Here is a 14,578-nt window from a genome sequence, read left to right as displayed (position 1 = left end):
AATTGAGGCCTAGAGAAGTGATTTGCCAAGGTCACCCAGCAGACAGGGGGCAGAACCAGGATTAGAACCCAGGTCCTCCGGCACCCAGACCCGTGCTCTTTCCACTAGACCCTGCTGCTTCTCTAGAAAATAAAGATAGTTACAGGAATTAGTGCTTAGGTAATGCGTCCCATAGGCTATGCACACAGATGCCCCCCAAAACAAGTGGAGTCCCTGGGGGAGCCCAACCAGCTACTCGCTGGCCCCAGCTCTCTTCTGCAACTGTCCTACCTTGGTGGTGGTGGTGTTGGAGGAGGAATGGAGGATAAAGCCAAGGTAATGGGCTTCTGGGACAGAGAGTCATTCTATTTTGGAGTTCATCCACTCATTTGGCTTCGGCTTTATATGGGTGACTCCCAAATCTACCACACTAATCCAGACCTTTCTCCTACTCTACAATCTCACATTTACTCTTGCCTCCAGGACCTCGCCATATAGATCCCCGCAAGGCATGTCAAACTCAACTCCTCACTGTCTCTCAGTTCTCACATTCAATCATCTGCTAAATCCTACATCTTCCCCTTACTTCCTAGTTCAAGCTCTCACCTTTTTACTACTAGATGACTATAACAGCCTCAGCGTGGCCTCAGCGTGAAAGAGCATGGGCTTGAGAGTCAGCGGTCATGGGTTCAAATCCCGACTCCGCCACTTAGTTGTGTGACTTTGGGCAAGTCACTTAACTTCTCTGTGCCTCAGTTCCCTCATCTGTAAAATGGGGATGAAGACTGTGAGCCCCCTGTGGGACAACCTGATCACCCTATATCCTCCCCAGCGCTTAGAACAGTGCTTTGCACACAGGAAGCACTTAACAAATGCCATTATTGTTATTAGAGAAGCAGTGTGGCTCAGTGGAAAGAGCACGGGCTTTGGAGTCAGAGGTCATGGGTTCAAATCCCGGCTCTGCCACTTCTCAGCTGTGTGACTGGGCAAGTCACAACTTCTCTGTACCTCAGTTCCCTCACCTGTAAAATAGGGATTAAAACTGTGAGCCCCCAGTGGGACAACCTCATCACCTTGTAACCTCCCCAGTGCTTAGAACAGTGCTTTGCACATAGTAAGTGCTTAATAAATGCTATCATTATTATTATTATTATTATTATTCACTGATCTCCCTTGCTCCAACCTCTTCCACACTCAATGTACACTGTATACTACTGCTCAAGCCATCTTCCTAAATTGTCTACTCAAAGTCCACTCCTCAAAGACCTCCAATAGCTACCCATTTCCCTCCAGGTCAAGCAGAAACTCTTTTCCATTGGCTTGAGAAGTAGTGTGGCCTAATGGAAAGAGCATGGGCCTGAGAGTCAGAGGGATTCTAATCCCGGCTCCACCACTTGTCTGCTGTGTGACCTTGGGCAAGTCATTTAACTTTGCTGGACCTCAGTTACTTCATTTGTAAAATGGGGATTAAAGCTGCGTGCCTCATGTGAGACATAGAATATATTCAACCTTATTATCTTGTATTTATCCCAGCACTAAGTACAGTGCCAGGCACATACTAAGCACTTAACAAATACCATAAAAAACTCAAAGCTCTTGAGTGCGTTTTGTCATATTACATATTCATTTTCTTCACCCATTACTCCCTAGATCACACCCTTTGTTCCTCCCAAGTAAACATTTTTACTATATCTCACTTTCCACACACCTCTCTGTTGTTCCCCCTTTCTGGAGCTCCCTTCCCTTTTATATACACCAGGCCACAGCACTCGCTTATTTTACTATACTTGTTAAGTACATACTATGTACCAGGCATTGTACTAAACACTGGTGTGGATACAAAATAATCAGGTTGGACACAGTCCACATCCCACATGGGACTCACGGTCCTCATCCCCATTTTACAGAAGAGATAACTGAGGCACAGATAAGTTAAGTGACTTGCCCAAGATCACACAGCAGACAAGTGGCAGAGACAGGGTTAGAACCCAGGTCCTTCTGACTTCCAGGCCCGTGTGCTCTCCACTAGGCCATAATGTTTCAAATCTCACCTCCTCCAGGAAGCACTCCTTGATTAATTCCCAACCACCACCTTCAGTATGTATGGGGTTTCATACTCATCCTCAGCACTTATGTGTGTAGATATTCAATTACTTTTTCTTCTCATCTGTAAATAACTTATGTCTGCCAGTCTCTCCCATTAAATTGTGAACTCCTTGTGGACAGGGTCCCCATCATTTGCATCTGCTGAGAAGGATTTAACAGTTTGTTGTCAGTCCAGCCATTGATCCCGTATGAACAACTGCCATCTCCCTCCCTCCCACCCTTCCACCCCCCAACATACACACACAGACCACCACCATCACCACTCTCAGGCCCCAGAACTCTTGATCATGTTGCTTGCAAAGATCATTCTCAGTAGTTGACAGCCCTACTGGGGAGTCACCAGCACTTGAGAGAAGCAGGGAGGGGGTCAGGGGCAGTTTCACTCTGTGTGACTTTGGGCAAGTCACTCAACTTCTCTGGGACTCAGACAAGTAAAATGGGGATTAAGAGAGTGAACCTCATGTGGGACAGGGACAATGTCCAACCCAATTTGCTTGTATCCACACCAGTGCTTAGTACAGTGTCTGGCACAGAGCAGAGCACTTAACATTTGTTTATATTATTATTAACCCTGCAGCCCAGAGTTGGGTTCTTGATTCCAGGCATAGAAGCCATGCTAAGCAAACTCTCCTCCCTATTTTCCATCCATAGAACAAGTGACATGAGGGATCATGTCAATAATGTCTGTTGGAGAGTATGGGTAAGAGGAATCCCGCCTAGATTACTGCATCAGCCTCCTTTCTGCCCTCCTAACTTCCTGCCTCTCCCCACTCCAGTCCATACTTCACTGCCCAGATTATCTTTCTACAGAAATATTCAGTACATGTCACCCCCCGACCCCCTCAAAAATATCCAGTGGTTGCCTGTCCACCTCCATATCAAAAATAACTCTTCACCACTGGCTCTAAAGCACTCCATCTCCTTGCTCCCTCCTACCTCACCTAGCTTCTCTCCTTCTACAACACAGCAAACACACTTTGCTCCTCTGGTGCTAACCTTCTCACTGTGTCTCGATCTCGCGTGTCTCACCACCGACCCTGGTTCACATCCTACCTCTGGCCTTGAACACCCTCCCTTCTCAAATCTGCCAAACAATTACTCTTCCCACCGTTCAAAGCCTTACTGAAGGCATATCTCCTCCAAGAGCCTCATCTCCCACTCTCTTCTGCATCACCCTGACTTGCTCCCTTTTCTCTTCCCCCCTTTCCTGCCCCACAACACTTATGTATATAGCTGTAATTTTATTTATTTATATTGATGTTTGTTTATTTTTATTAATGTCTGTCTCCCCCATTCTAGAATGTGAGCTCGTTGTGGGCAGGGATTGCCTCTCTTTATTGCTGTATTTTACTTTCCCAAGCACTTAGTACAGTGCTCTGCATACAGTAAGTGCTCAGTAAATATGATTGATTGAATGAATGAAATGGAATTTGGGGGAGCCTATCTGCAAGGCTGTGTTAGTGATGGGGATCTCCAGGCCCTCTGGCTGACCTCTACTCCAAAGCTGCTGGAGTCTGTCCCATTCCAGATCTCTGGAACCATGGCTCTGGGGGAAGAAGAATTCTCCCTTCATGCCTGTAACCCTGGATTGGGAAAGACCTGGGAAGGCCTTATGGAGGAGGTGGGCATTGTACTGGTATTGGATTGACTGAGTCACTGTGCTCCGTTTCAGGAGTCCCCAGATTCACATAAATTTTGGTTATGTAGCAACCCTTTGTTGGGGTGAGTAAAATTAGGAGGTGGAGCCAGATGTTGAGTGGAAAGATCAGGGAATAAATTCAGAATGTTGAGGCTTCGAGGCAGGGAGAGGAGAGCTATTGTGGCACAACAGTGACTTAGGGCAGGGAGGGTGCCTACTGCCAATCTGATTCTTAGTCCTTCCTCTTCTTCTCTCATGCTATCTCAACAAAGCTCTAATTCATGGATAGGAGCTGTGGGAGTCTGAAAAAAGTCAATGCCAGGTCTGGCCTGATGCAGTGGAATGGAGAGTGTGTGTTTGCCAGGGTTTTTTTGTTTTTTGTTTTTGTTTTTTTACTTTTAATAATAACAGTTGCATGTATTAAGTGCTCACTATGTGCCAAGTACTGTACTAAGTGCTGGAGTAGATAAAATTCCATCTGATTTGACACAGTGCCTATCTCACATGAGGCTCGCAGTACAAGAGAGAGAACAGGTATTTGACACCCATTTTACAGATGATGAAACTGAGGCACAGAGAAGAGACTTACCCAAGGTCACTCAACAGACAAGAGGCAGAACTGACATCAGAGTCCTGGTCTCCTGACTCCTGATTCTGTACTCTTTCCACTAGGCCACACACCACTTCTCTGTTGTTTACTTGTCACCCAATTTTCTTTGAGCTCTGCCAAATTTCTTTCAGATCTCATGCTAATTTATAGGACTGCTTGGAGGTTTTCCAATGGGCCTATCTAGAGGAGAAAAATACTCCAAAGTAGGTTTAAGTAGTGTTCTGGTTAAATGGGGAAGGAAGAATCATATTTAAATTTACCAATTCAATTGTAAGTGAACTAACATAACACTTCAATTCTTGGCTCCTGCCAGACCCCCGCTCCTGCCCCCCCCCCCCCCCCGGCTTTGACATTGAGGGCTGACTTGTATCTATTTACCATGGAACGTTAGAAAAATAATTAGAATGTCATCTTGCAAGTGACTGAAGTGATGAAAAGGGGAGCTGACAGGCAAGCTGCATGGGGGAATGACACTGAGACCATAGGAAGAGTGAAAGAGCGAGATGGGGAGGGAGAAAGAGTGAGAGAAGAGGAATGTCACAGGGAGGGTGAGCCTTCATGACTCTTTGTTTAAATAGATTGTAAGTCATTGCCAACCTGGAAATTGAATTGGGAGATCCCTGCTCTGCAAATGACCCTGTTCCTGGCTGGGACCAGAATGGGGCTGGCATGGAGCTAACTCGAATGGGAAAAGGGGATATTTTCCAGACCAAGGCCAGAAACTACATCTCCATGGACTCTGAGGGCCAGACTAATTGATGGATGGGACCTGGATGAGAGGCTGTTGTGAATCCAGGCTACCTAGGGTTGCCAAGTGGTCTGACAGTCTCCCCTGGTATAAAGCTTTCAGGAGCTTTCTTAGTTCAGAGATGATTTCCCTGATATTGAGAATTTTGAGGGCCCAGCATCCAGGGGTTCCTTGATCTCGGAGCTGTCCAGTGTGGCTGGCTAGTTTTCACTTATTGCCTGAATCCCTGTCATCTTGTTCAGGTGACTGGCACTGTCAGGAGGGCTGATTACTGAGTGTGAGTGAGAAGAAGAGAAAAATCACTAGGCAGTTGGGGAACTTGTACATTTTACCTCACTGAGGAGAGCTTGTTCTCTCTGCCCTGGCTCTAGCAGCCACGGTAGTTTAATCCGTCACAGATTAATTCTAAACATCAATAGTTGTTCCCCTTCATGGACAAAATGATCCAGGCCCATGCAGGAGGGTTGGGAGGAAACTTCTTAAACAAAGTCTTGAAGCCTTGAGCCTTCATTTCCCCTATTTTCCAGAGTGCGGCCCCAGCCAATCAGCATTCAAGGTCCATTTTGGCATGAAATACAGATAAAGGATAAGCACTTCGATGGCGCCTGGGTTCCTCCAGTCAACTCTCCTAGCTCCCCCTGAACATCACCGTGGCTAAATCTGGGACAAGGTCAGCTGGAAGGGGCCTTGAGAGGTCACTCGATCCATTCTCCTGCCTCCGGGGGTACATTCACAGGAACTCAGCCTGGAGCCAGGTTCTAACAAGCTGGGCAGGGAAGATTAGCAAGGAGGGGGCAGTGTACCAGCCGGAGGGAAGAAGATGATGCCACTCACAGATGGGGCTCAGTTGCTCCGTTTCATGTCCTGTTATTTAGCAGGTTTGCTCACCCTTTGCTGTCTGCCATCTGTTTCTCCCGCCGCCAGCCAAGCTGGGTAGCCAAGTCACCGGAGCCCAGTCTTCCAGCCTGAACATCACACTTCCTCCCATTAGAGCTCGAGGTTGGCTTCCTCCAGGCTCAGTGTGCCTTTGTGTTCCCCTGGGGTCTGGCCTTCCAGGCATTCCTGCTCCATGGTGAGCTGGGGGGCCAGTGGCCCTAGTAACTCATCTTGGGCAAAAAAAGTGTCTATCAACTCTCTTATACTGTACTCTCCCAAGCACTCAGTACAGTGCTCTGCCTAAATGCTCAATAAATACGATTGATTATAATAATGATATTTGTTAAGCACTTACTATGTGTCAAGCTCTGTACTAAATACAAGATAATTGGGTTGGACATAGTCTCTGTTCCACATAGAGCTGACAACTGTGGGAGAACAGATATCGAATCCCCATTTTACAAATGAGGCAAACTGAAGTGATTTGTCCAAGGCCACACAGCGGGCAATCAATCAGTGGTGTTTACTGGGTACTGACTGTGTGCAGAGAACTGTTCTAAGTGGTTGGGAGAGTACAATAAAACAGAGTTGGTAGACACATTCCCTGTCCACAAGGAGCTTATGGTCGAGGGGGATACAGGCATTAATATAAGTAAAATTATGCATATGTACATAAGAGCTGTGGGGTTGAGGGTGGGATGAATATCAAGTGTTTAAAAGGTACAGATACACATGCATGGAGGACTCAGAAGGAAAAAGGGGTAAGGGAAATGAGGGCTTAGGTGGGGAAGGCCTCAGAGGAGGTACGATTTTGATAAGGCTTTGAAGTGGGGGGGAAATTATGGGTCTGTAGCATATGAAAGGGGAAGGAGTTCCAGGCCAGAGGGAGGCAATGGGCAAGGGGTCGGAAGCCTGATAGATAAGATCGAGATACAGTGAGTAGATTGGAATTGGAGGAGCGAAGTGTGCGATCTGGGCAAGCCAGCTGAAATAGGAGGGGGCGAGTTGATTGAGTGCTTTAAAGAGTATGGTAAAGCCCAACATATGTTCCTGGCCAGGTCCTTGACCTGGAGAAGCTATTCATTTTTGTCTGTTATTTATATCAATTCCCTCACCCTCATTAGCATAGTCATCCATTTATGTCTTCTGCGTCTTCCCTTCTGAGATTATATAGGGGTCAGGGACAGTGTCTTTTACTTCATTTGCATCGCATCCTCTTTAATCACCTAGTTCAGGGTTCTGCCCCCAGGAAGTGCTCAGTCAATGCTGTGAATAGGAATACTGCTACTCTTTCATTCTTCAGAGTGCCCAGTACAGGCATCTGCATATAGTGGGAGCCCAGTCCATTCATTCAGACAGATTTACTGCCTGATTCTAGCCAACAAAATTTACTTTGGTGGCAGTTTAGCCCAGTTCTCTTTGAGCAGTCTCCTGTGGGCCTGGAAAACACGGTCAGACTCCTCTCTAAAAGATCCTTCGTAGACTTCACCAGCATGATGCAATGGAAAGAGAACAGGCCTGGGAATCAGAGGACCTGGGCTCTAATTCCAGCTCTATCATTTGTCTCCTGTGTGAACTTGGGCAAGTCACTTAACGTGCCTGGGCCTTAGTTTCGTCATTTGTAAAATTGAACAGGGACTGTGACCTGATTACCTTGCCTCTATCCCTCTGTTTAGTACAGTGCTTGTCACATAATAAGTGCTTAGCAAATACCACTATTATTATTGTTATTGTCATTATCAGAGAAGCAGCGTGGCTCAATGGAAAGAGCATGGGCTTTGGAGTCAGGGGTTCAAATCACGGCTCTGCCAATTGTCAGCTGTGTGACTTTGGGCAAGTCACTTAACTTCTCTGTGCCTCAGTTACCTCATCTGTAAAATGGGGATTAAGACTGTGAGAACCCCGTGGGACAACTTGATCACCCTGTAACCTCCCCAGCGCTTAGAACAGTGCTTTGCACATAGTTAGCACTTAATAAATGCCATTATTATTATTATTATTACCTCTTAACCTTATTTTCTCTAGCTTGACCAACCCAAATTCCTTTAACCTTTTTTCTATCCCTTTCCTAGTGTTTATTGCTTTTCTTCAGACTTTCACTGGTGGATTTTTTTCCCCCCAATGAAGAGATCTAACTGGGGAAGGGTGGGAGAAAACCCTGGGCCGGTCATACCAGTGTCACTGGAGGAGTCAGAATCTAAAATAGGAATGCACATTTTTCTCATCATATCACCCTGCAGCATCCCAACACTCTAGACCAAGGACAGGAAGATGTAACCAAAACTGAGTCTGTTCCCTTGGTCCTCTTCTCTCTGCAATTGCCTTGGTCTCTGCAGCTCTCACAAAATATAACTCCAAAAGAAAATTTAGGGACAGAGGAGGGGTACTCTGCTAAAGGGGTGAGAGACAACAAGCCAGTGGTTAGAACTTGGAAATGGGAATCAGTTCCCAATGATTCCAAGCTTGGCTGTGGACGGGCCACAGTCTCTAGCATCTTGTGGGTCCCTTCGGCTCAGTTTCAGCTTTGATATGTTTCCTGGTCCCTGCTAAGCACAAATCTTCTCTCTGGGTTGGGATTTCTTATTCGTTAATGTCTTCAAAATAAGCTGATACCTTGTCCCCTTTTCCCTCCCCTGGCCTTCTCTCTCTCCTGGAGCATGGATCAACAAGCTACCTTACAAATTTTAAACCCTGAAAAACCACTCAGGCTCCCAAACAATGCTATTATGATCATTATTATTATTATTGCATTTGTTAAGCAGGTACTATGTGTCAGGCACTGTTCTAAGCACTCTGGTACATGCACAGTACTTTTCTTGGTGCAAATTGGTGCAGAACTTCATGTTGTCGGGGCCCATTTTGATTTCCCTTTTCCCTTCAGGATGCCAGTCATTTTTAGCTCTTCCCCTTAGCATAAGAACCAGAAACCAACCTCATGTTGGCAGATGATCCACTATCCCCCGTTTGCAAATTAATGGGCTAAGCAAATTTGTATTTGGTTTTCCTCTTTCTGAGCCTATTCTTGGATTTCCAAGAATTTTCATCCAAAATGCTGAATCCAAATTTGTAAAAATATTCCCATCAGCTGCCATTCCAATATCTCACAACAGTAGCAGAGCAAGTTTATTTTTGATCTCTCCGCTTTTGATTTCCTTAGATAGGAATATGAAGATGGCCTAGTCTTGCCGGAATGGTCTTACAGCTCAGAAAATTTCACTTTTTGCTCTAAGGAGGATAGGAAGAAGAGATTCTAAGAACCCTCCAGGAGAATTGTATTTTAACCATATAGTGCTAAAGACAGTCCCAAGGATTTTTTTTCTAAATAAGAAACAACATGTTTGATATAAAATTCAGTATCATCAGTCGATCATATTTATTGAATGCCTTACTGTGTGTAGAGCACTGTACCAACCATTTGGGAGAATACAATATACAGAGTTGGCAGACACATTCCCTGCCCACCAGGAGTTTGCAATCTAGAGGGCGAGCAAATTGATGCACATAACTACAATAGCATCCTTGATTTCTGTACTCAATGATTCCTATCAAATTCTGGGACATTTTCACCCAGAACACCTTGAGATGACTGAATCATCTTTCCAAACCTTAGATCCACCAATATCCCTTTGAAAATTTGATTCTTAGCTTCTGATGGCCTGTTGGGGTGAAGGCAGACACCTAGAGAAGTGCAGTGTTATGTCCTCAACCTTAACCTGCAGGTCTGTGAATTAAATCAATTTCATCAGTTCATTTCAAATAGAGAACATCCTGAGTTCTGAATAAAGGAGGTGGAAGGTTTGAAATGGGGGTGATTTGCATATTCAAACCAAGAGCATGCAGGTACCTCCTATTTAAGCCCATGAAGTTGTTAGCTACTTGGTAGGAGAAGCTTGCTGGAGGCAGAGATGAAGAAATGTGTCAGGAGGTGCTATTATGAAGCCCGTGAGTTCTATTTGGAGCTAAATACCAGGGTTGGTGACAGGAACAAGCATATCATCAGCATACAGCATTGATCCCAGATCAGGACCAAAGCATTTTACAACTTCATCTCCATGACTATACAACCTCATAGAATCCAGGCTTTGGATACATCTCGACAGCACAGACTCCATGAGGCAGTTAGCTTCCTTGTTCTTTCCTTGGGACTTTCTGGTCCTGGCAGTTACCCAGCTACAGGCCAGAGCTCTTGGAGAGTGGCAAGACAATCCTTGTGAATCCTAGCATGGCTCGGAAGCTGACTCCCTCAAACTCAGTCCCACCCAGGTGTCCTTGATATAGCCTCGGAAGGGTTTCAGAGCTCTTTGGAAGGGTTTCAAAGCTCTTTGGAATCTATTTTAGGCTGGTGCTCTGGAGAACAATGGGGGAAAGAAAGGGTGTGTCGGAGTAGGGGAAAAGGGGAGAGGGAGAAAATAGCTGGATAATATAAAATGATAATAATGACAGTAATGGTATTAGTTAAGCACTTGATGCCAAGCAGCATTCTAAATACTAGGGTAGATGCAAGAAAATCAGGTCGGACACAGTCCCCATCTCTTATGGGCTCACAGTCTAAGCAGGAGGGAGAAATTCAGTTTTTTTTTAAAAAAAACCCACTGCTTTCTCTCAACCAGTAGGCCCACTAGGGGAAGAGACTTAGCCCAGATCACCCAGCAAGCCACTGAGGCCTGGGACTAGAATCCAGAAGTAGCATGACCTAATAATAATAATGTTGGTATTTGTTAAGTGCTTACTATGTGCCAAGCACTGTTCTAAGCCCTGGGGTAGATACAAGGTAATCAGGTTGTCCCACATGGAGCCCACAGTCTTCATCCCCATTTTACAGATGAGGTAACTGAGGCACAGAGAAGTTAAGTGACTTGCCCTAGGTCACATAGCTGACAAGTGGCAGAGCCAGCATTAGAACCCATGACCTCTGACTCCCAATTCCGTGCTCTTTCCACTATGCCACGCTGCTTCTAATGGAAAGACCTAATGGAAAGAGCCCAGGACTAGAAGTCAGAGGGCCTGGGTTCTAATCCCAGCTCCGCCAATTGCTTGCTGTATGACCTTGGGAAAGTCACTTAACTTCTCTGTACATCGGTTCTTCTGTTCTCCCTCTTTCTTAGACTGTGAGCCCCATGCGGGACAGGGACTGTGTTCAACCTCATTCACTTGTATCTACCCCAGCGCTTAGAAAAATGTTTGACACACAATAAGTACTTCCCAAGCGCTTAGTACTGCTCTGCACACAGTAAGTGCTCAATAAATACGATTGAATGAATGAATGAATGAATGAATAAGTGTTTAATAAATACCACTCCCACCCTAGGGCTCACTCCACTAGCGCGCAATTCCACTTTTATCCACTAGAACCAGATTGACTTGAAGCAGCACATTTTCGAAATTTGGGGCCTGCCGGATTTGAGCTCAGCCTGTGAACCCCTCATGCACACAGGCAACCAACTGGCTCAGAGCAAACTCCCTCTAGATTGTAAACCTGGTGTGAGCAGGGATTGGCTCTCTTTATTGCTGAATTGTACTTTCCAAGAGCTTAGAACAGTGCTCTGCACACAGCAAGCGCTCAATAAATATGATTGAAATACGATTGAAAGCTCCCTGGAGGAATGGCAGAAGAATGGGCAGGAGATACCCTGGATAAGTGATAAAAATGGAGGCTTGCACTGAAACTCGGAAATGAAAACAAGCGATCAATCAGTCGATGGTATTTACCGAGCGCTTACTGTATGCAGAGCACTGTGTTACGCGCTTAGGAAAGTGCAATGCAATACAGTGGATAGATGTGATCCCTGCCCACGAGGAGCTTACCAGTCTACAGAAATCAAAAGAATGAAATAAAATGCTTTTGCAGGGCCTCATCATAGAAATCCATTTTGGGTTTAATTGCTCAATTGTATTTCCCACTGTCCACACTGCCTGCTGGAGTGGATCCCAGACCTGCTTCTTCATGTGCTCTCTAGGCTTAATCAGGTGCCAGTGGCCCATCTAGAGCTCCATTCATTCATTCAATCGTATTTATTGAGCACTTACTATGTGCAGAGCACTGTACTAAGCGCTTGGGAAGAACAAGTTGGCAACATATAGAGACAGTCCCTACCCAACAACGGGCTCACAGTCTAGAAGGGGGAGACAGACAACGAAACAAAACATGTATGCCTGAGCTGTTCTCGAGGCTATAGATACGACCTTCCTATTCCAGGCAGCTTCTGCTCTTGAAGAATTCGATGCTCATTCTGAGACGTGAAGCCTCTGAGATAAGCAGAGTGCTAAAAGTCTTTCCCACCATTGCACTCAGGAGGCCCTCAAAATCAGTGACGTTTTTTGAGCACTTAGAATACTGTACAAAGCATTGGGAGAGTACAGTACAACAGAGTTGGTAATCAGGTTCCCTGCCCACAAGGAGCTTATGGTCTAGAGAGAGCTTACAGTCAAAACCTTCCTTGAAGATTCATTCATTCAATCGTAGTTATTGATGGCTTACTGTGTGCAGAGCACTGTATTAAGTGCTTGAAGATGATTGGAGAATGGTTCAAAGAAGCAAGAAAGACCTGTTTCATTATTTGCTGTTTTGGAATGAACTGAAAAAGAAATAACAACAAAAAAAGACAGGCTAGAACCTTCTGCTTCCAGAAGAGTTCTTGGTAGGGGAGAAATATGTGAAGTTTCAGACTTCCACCTAGGTTAATGGAGTAGATCTGCGGTCTTGAATTCTAATTCTCTCCCTTTTTCTGATGCTCTATGTCTTCTCCTTGACACTTCAGCTGCCTTGAGGACAGGGACCATATCCACTATACTTTCCCAAGAGTTTATTACAGTGTGCTGCATACAGTAGACACTCAATAGATACCATGGTAATGGTAATGAGGAGAAGTATTTCAGGTTCTCTCTTCCCCTCTGCTTTTTCCCCCTCAATCCAGACCATCTTGGACCCCCAATTTTTTTGTCTTTATATCTCTCCTCCTGACACTGGCTTAGGTCCTGGCCCTTCCTTTCTTGAACTGGCAGTAGAAACTCCCCTTTTATCCCAATCCCTGATAGGCCAGAAGCCCCCAAGTCCATTTGCCTTTTATTAGGATTTAGCCACTCCACCCTCTGACTCAATTCTGCCATCAGTTCTTGCCTCCCCTCTCTTCCTCCCTCTGAGTCAGAGGACCTGGGTTCTAATCCCGGCTCCACCATTTACCTGTTGTGTGACCTTGGGCAAGTCACTGAACTTTTCTGTGTCTCAGTTCTCTCATCTGCAAAATGGGGATTCAATACTTGTGCTCCCTTCTACTTAGAATGTGAGCCCTATCTGGGATCTGATTCTCTTCTGTCAATCCCAATATTTAGTACAGTGCTTGGCACATAGTAAGCACTTTTCAAATACAATAATAATAATAGTTCTTATTATTATCATTATTATTATTCCTCACTGTGAATGAAAGCTCAAAGATAGCATCCCATGAGTGTTCATTCACACTGTGGATTAAACGGGATGATAAGCTTGCTCAAATTTTCTCCTGACAGAAAATGGGGGTGGGTCAATGGAGTAACTTATATAATTATTATTATTATTATCATTATTATCAAATTTGTTAAGCACTTACTATGTTCCAAGTACTGCTCTAAGCCCTGGAGTAGATAGAAGGTTATCAGTTTGGACACAATCCTTGTCTCACTTGGGGCTCACAGTCTAGTAGTAGGATTTAATCCCCCATTTTTACAGATGAGGAATCTGAGGCACAGAAAAATGAAATGACTTGCCCAAGGTCACACAGACAAGTGGCAGAACCCGGATTAGAACACAGGCCCTTTGACTTCCAGCCCCGTGGTCTTTCCACTAAGCCAAACTGCTTCTCTTTTGAAAATGTCAACATGTTTCAATGAGCTTTATAAATTTGAGCTTTGTGTTTCCAATCCTCCCTCAGAATGGTACTTCCCCAATAAGAATTCATAGTTCACAGCTTTCCTTCAGTCTTGAGCTAAGCCTGCATGGGCCTTCCAAATGAAAGATGCAGTTGTGCACCTGCAAAAGAAGTCTTCCCTGCCAAGCTTCCCCACCTTCAACCTCTCTCCCATCAATCCAAACTTGACATTGCTGTCTAAAGCATTTTCCTGAAATGTCGCTCAGCCCACATCTCTCCACTCCTCCAAATTCTTGAGTGGTTGTTTACCTGCTACTCCCTTCTCCTCCCAAACTCACCTCCTAACTGTACCCTATTCTCATCTCACCCACCTCCAATCACTATGTGCCAAGCACTGTGTCAGATACAAAATAATCAGATCAAACATAGTCCCTGTCCTATGTGGAGCTCACAGTCTAAGGCAAAGTGTAGAGTCAGGAGTAGAACCCAGGTCTCTGGACTCCCAGTACTCTGCTCTTTCCACTCACTAATCCACTACTTTTCTCTTTTCCATTTACCTCTTACTGTTGTTTTCCCAACCCTACTACAACCCTACATGTTCTTCACATCAAGTATTCTTCAATTCTTCACTACTCTGGATAAGCAACCAGGAATTCTTACTGGGGAAGCACCATTCTGAAGGATCACTGGAAATACAAAGCTCAAATTAGGGCATCTCATTGAAAAATGTTGACATGTTCCAAAATATCTTCAAAGAATCTGGAGAAAGCATAAAT

The sequence above is a fragment of the Tachyglossus aculeatus genome, chromosome X1, assembly GCF_015852505.1.
Source record: "Tachyglossus aculeatus isolate mTacAcu1 chromosome X1, mTacAcu1.pri, whole genome shotgun sequence".
NCBI lineage: Eukaryota > Metazoa > Chordata > Mammalia > Monotremata > Tachyglossidae > Tachyglossus > Tachyglossus aculeatus.
This window is presented reverse-complemented; position numbering follows the sequence as displayed.